This window comes from Gossypium hirsutum, chromosome D10 (assembly GCF_007990345.1).
Source record: "Gossypium hirsutum isolate 1008001.06 chromosome D10, Gossypium_hirsutum_v2.1, whole genome shotgun sequence".
Lineage (NCBI taxonomy): Eukaryota > Viridiplantae > Streptophyta > Magnoliopsida > Malvales > Malvaceae > Gossypium > Gossypium hirsutum.
Window position 1 is genome coordinate 29856176 of NC_053446.1, and position 5241 is coordinate 29861416.

Consider the following 5241-nt stretch of genomic DNA (forward strand, 5'->3'; position numbering starts at 1 on the left):
TTGAAAAGTAAATTTTTATGGCCCGAACTTCTAAGTTAAGTCAAGTAACGCCTCATGCTCAACTCCGAAAACGGTCTCAGGTAAGGGGTGTTTCAGTATTTGTAAACTCTGTCCTCAAAGCTACTCCTACTTATCCTATGCTATGTTTTTTTATTACCAAATACTTTGTGCTCAAAACTTGAGAGTATTATTGGTCAGTTTTGGTGGCGTAAAAGTAGCAATAAATGTGGACTTTATTGGTGTAATTGGAAACGTTTATGTGAGTTAAAGGATTATGAAGGCTTGGGTTTCACTTTTTATGAAAATTCAATTTAGCCTTACTTGCTAAACAAGGATGGCGTTTGCTTAGTTATCTGAATTCATTATTAGCAAGGACTCTTAAGGTAAAATATTTCCCAACTACGAATTTTTTGGAGTCAAGTTTAGGGTAACTTCCTTATTATACTTGGAAGAGCATTTGGGCCACTAAAGGTATTCTTGAGGCTGGCCTGTGTTGGACAATTGGTATGAGTTTAGATGTTGTAGTGAGAATGGATGCGTGGATACCTAGGAACCCAAATAAAAAAATTCAGTCCCGCACACATGAAAATTCTATTCAAAGATTGGTAGATTTAATTGATTCGAAAACAAGGAAATGGAAGGAGGATGTTATACACTCTACCTTTATACAAGAAGATGCTTACAAATGGTTAATACATCATCATCACGAAATTTTTACTGAAGGAAATTCCTATCCCTACACTAATCTGTACAAGAGACTTTGGAGCCTAGACCAGCTCTCCAAAATTAAAATTACAGCCTGGAGGATTACAAATGATTTTCTACCTACTTATGCTAATTTGAATTACGACAGACTGATTATTTCAGAAAATTGTCCTCGATGTCACAATGGTGTTGAAACAGTGGAACATGTGTTCTAGGAATGCCTGTAGACAAAAGAAATATGCCATCAGTTAGGTATCGTGCGACAAACAGAAACATCAGAGTCATCAATGAAAGATTGGATTCAACGTGTTTTTTGTAAATAACTCATCGTACCTTTGTCGTGTGTTTTGTTGTGTGATGTGAGCTATATGGACTGAGCGTAATAAGTTATTGCCTGAAGGACAACATTCCACTGCAACAGTGAATTTCATTAAGCACTATTTGGGGGAAGTTGATGGTGGGAGAGACAAATCAGTTGTATGTAGAGTACCTATAGTGTCTTGGAAGTTGCCACAAGAAATTTCGTTAAAATAAACTTCGATGCAGGATTTTGTCAACAAAATAACAAATCTTGTTCAGAGATTATTATTCGAGATGATTCAGGTACTCTTCTTTGTTCAAAAACTATAATCCATGTCACATACCTTCACCGTTTGTAGCGGAGGGGATGGCTTGCTTCCAAGCGACTGAGATAGGCTTTCAATTGGGTTTTCTAGTGTGGAAATCGAATGTGACTCCTTGGCTGTGATCCAAAAACTGAAAGAAAAGGGAGTCGAAAGGTCAAAAATAGGGGCATACATTTGTAACATAAGAACAACATGCGAGCGATATCAACACTGTGTTTTTCATTATGTGCCAAAACATGCAAATGGTGTTGCACGTCTCTTGGCAACAGAAGGGCTAAAAAGAAATGTAGAAACTTATCTTGCTGGAGCCATTCCCTCTTTCGCGCATAAGGCAGTAGAAGTAGATCGACAACAATTGGGCTCCTAATGATACCTCAATCGACGATTCAACGATTTGGGACTGGGGAAGCAGATCAGTAACGAGATCAAATAGTTATTTTGGGTCTTTTCAGGTTTGGTATGGCTAAGCAAAACACTGAAGCGTCGTTGTCGATTCTAAAAGGCCCCTTTTAGAAACTCTGAAATGTGTTATGCAGATTTTTTAGACAATTTCAGTGCCTCTATGAAAGCACCTGAAGGGTTTCTTTGCTCAGATGGTTAAGGAATGGAAAATCTGCTTGGGTAGTTGGGTTGTGCTGTGTACTCTTTCATTTATTTAATGCTTTGTCGGTTTGATTTTATCTTTTTTAGATTTGGGTTGATATTTTCTTATTGTTTTATTTGGTTTGTCCGAGTGTTTTGGACCAGTTCAGTTGTTGGACTTTGTTCCTTTATGTGTTTTTAGGCCTTTTCAACTTTGGGCTCTTTTTTTAATAATAAAACCCAACCGTTCTTCTTTAAAAAAAAAGGATAATTAAGTATTTTAGAAAATAATTAAATTTTTTCAATTTATAAATTTTAGTAAATCTTCCAATCTTTAGAATTAATAGGCTATTAAATATAGAAACAAAATTTTTTCCATCTGTTACAAAATATTTTTTAACTCTTTCTTATCTTTTTTTCTCATTCTAAATTTTTCGTCAATTGTTTTTTCTTCCAATTCCTTTGGTTACCTTATTTATTTATTATTTTTCTATCATCTCAAATGGGTAATTATTTATCAATAACTAATGACAAATAATTTTCTAACTCCACCTAAGTAATCTTTTAGTGTAAGGAAGACATAGAGATAGAAGACAATGGAGGCAACCAAAACTCCTCGTTAATTTCACCCTTAAATCATTTATAATGTTCTTTTGATGAATTATAACATTCAATTTTGGGCTACTTTCCATTTCAATTTTGAGTTGTATAAATACTTTTTGGTTGAGTTTTACTTTGTATTTTGAATTTAGATATTGTTTTTTCCATGGAGTTTTGATGAAATATTCACTCTTATATTTTAAATTTAATTTGATTTTTATGTCATATTTTTATTAGCACGTACATGTGTTAAATTACAGGTAATAATAAATTTAGATTCAAAAAAGACAACGATAATTAGAAGGGAGATAGGAATTTTTTAAACAATTGGTCATAGGTTAGGGGCGAAACCAGAAATTTCTTTTAGGAGCCGAAATTAAATTGTAATTTTTATGATAGGAAAAATGCAATTCCACCATTTTAATAGACTACATCTTTATGATTTTTAAAAGATTAAATTAAATTTTTATATTTTTATGGGGGCCAAAGTACAATTTTACCTTTACTAATTTTAAATTTTAAAAATTTTAAAGGGAACATATAGAAAAGTTTTCATTTTAGGGGGACCGCGACCCTGCCAGCCCCCTAGTTTCACCATTGTCATAGGTGTAATATATTTGAATGCAACATATTACAGGTGAAGATCTTTCTGGCATGAGACATGATATTGAAACTAGGAAAAAGATAGATAAAGATTTTAACAAATACTATTTTAGATATATCAAAACAGAATCCAATAAAGCAACAATTTTGTTAGCAAAATTTAGCTTGAATATTAGCTTTGAGATGTATATGATGGAGAATATCTTGGCTGACTTCACAAACCATTTGTTTAAAGAAAATGTTGATTTATTTATTCTATTGTGAGCATTGAAATTTAGTCTAATTTCTATTTATGTTTCTTAGTATGACATAATATATATTTTAGTTGAATGATATGAATTTTAAATCTTGCTATTTTATTCTCTTTGCTTTTCTTTGAATTTTTTTGTCAAGAAAACAGAGGAAGCTCTATTTACATCACGAGCAGGATAATTTTTCCACAAAAGAGTTCAAAATTTTTATCAAGACATTGTTATATAGTAGAATACAATTTAACTTTTGGCTTTTCTTACTTTTATGGCTGCTATAAAATAACACTTTTAACTTTAATGCCCTTTTTACTATTCTCTTCCACTGATTTAGGGTTTTTTTTTTGTCAATTTGACTGCTGTTGGAGCACCACTTGCCATCCATCTAATTCAGAAGAGAAGAATTTGTATCACTATCTCAATTTCAATTCAAACATGGGTTTGATTCACACTCTACCATTGCCTCTGAATTTTGGTCAAAGGTGGTGGCTATCTCTTCTGTACTCTACCATTGCCTCTGACTTTTGGTCAAAGGTTTCATCGCAAGTAATCCTCACCCTATGAGATTTATCTCATGGGCTGGGAAATAAAATTCCAAATCAAAATATCATCCGACATGGTGTTCAACTACTTCAATTCAATCTTTCGAAGGAACATTAATGGAAATAACGAAAAAACTTTGAGAAATAGCTTTTTCTTGCCCAGTCCACACTTCGGCAGCATAGTGTCTTGTGATGGCTAAGAAGAATATCTTCGACTCCCTTTCCTTTATGCAGCCGAACCCTTATTCACACCTCAGGATCTCTCTCACTTTTTTCTTTGTTGTTTGTGTGGTCCTCTTCACCGACTTTTATAGATAGATTATGATAGGGTTGGCTAACAACTCGTGATTATCTTCTCCTTTTTTAGAGGGATGTATCTGGTACAAGTTTGAATTTGCACTGGGACTACTGCGTGAAAAATGTTAACTTGGTCTTCCTGGCATTGCCACGATATCCATGCCAGCAAACTGTCTGCACTTTGCCCTGAAAAAACTTCACTCCTTTATTTCCTCGTTCCAAAACCTGTTCTTGTCACACAAAAAAATCCACTACAAGCGATTTAAAAGCACCTAATTCCAACACAGTCTAAGTCCTAATGCAATATTAAAAATACTAATTAAAATATCCTAAAAATGAGACAAAATGCGACAAGCAATTAACTAAGTATAAAGGCCTAAAATGCAACTCTTTTCAAGAGTTGTTAATAGTTAAACAAATTGACTATAAAAAAATACTCATTGCCACAAATTGATGACCTGTTCGACCAACTGCAAGGTGCCATAGTGTTTTCGAAAATAGACTTGCAATCAAGGTATTATCAACTTAAGGTGAATGAGTTAGATGTTTGAAGACAACGTTTAGAACAAGGTATGGGCATTATAAATTTTTTGTCATGCCCTTCGGTTTAACAAATGCACCTGATATGTTTATAGACTTGATGAATTGAGTGTCCTATGAGTATTTGGACTAGTGTGTAGTGGTCTTCATAGACGCCATTCTGGTGTACTCACGAACTGAAGAAGAGTATGATTCTCACTTGCGAACTGTGTTATAGATACTGTGAGAGAAGCAATTATTCACGAAACTCAGTAAGTGTGAATTTTGGCTAAGGGAGGTAGTATCCTTGGGTCATGTGGTTTCGACAGAAGGGGTTCGCATGCACCAAAAAAGATCAAGGCAATTTTAGAGTGGAGACCGCCAAAAAGTGTTACTGAAGTGCGAAGCTTTCTTGGGTTAGCAGGATATTATCGTAAGTTTGTTGAAGGGTTGTCAACCATAGCGACACTTTTAACGAAGTTGCTGCAAAAGGATGTGGAAGTCACATTGACAGATGAA

The 5241-nt window shown here is 34.1% G+C and overlaps 1 long non-coding RNA gene across 1 annotated transcript; it reads right to left on the minus strand.

The window, feature by feature from the left end:
* Window positions 1-589: 589 nt before the first annotated feature.
* Window positions 590-1957, minus strand: LOC107914843 (uncharacterized). The gene is made up of 3 exons (XR_001689034.2): window positions 1350-1957; window positions 1039-1204; window positions 590-926 (listed from the first exon to the last, which is right to left on the minus strand). It is a non-coding gene; the product is annotated as an uncharacterized lncRNA (long non-coding RNA).
* Window positions 1958-5241: the final 3284 nt, after the last annotated feature.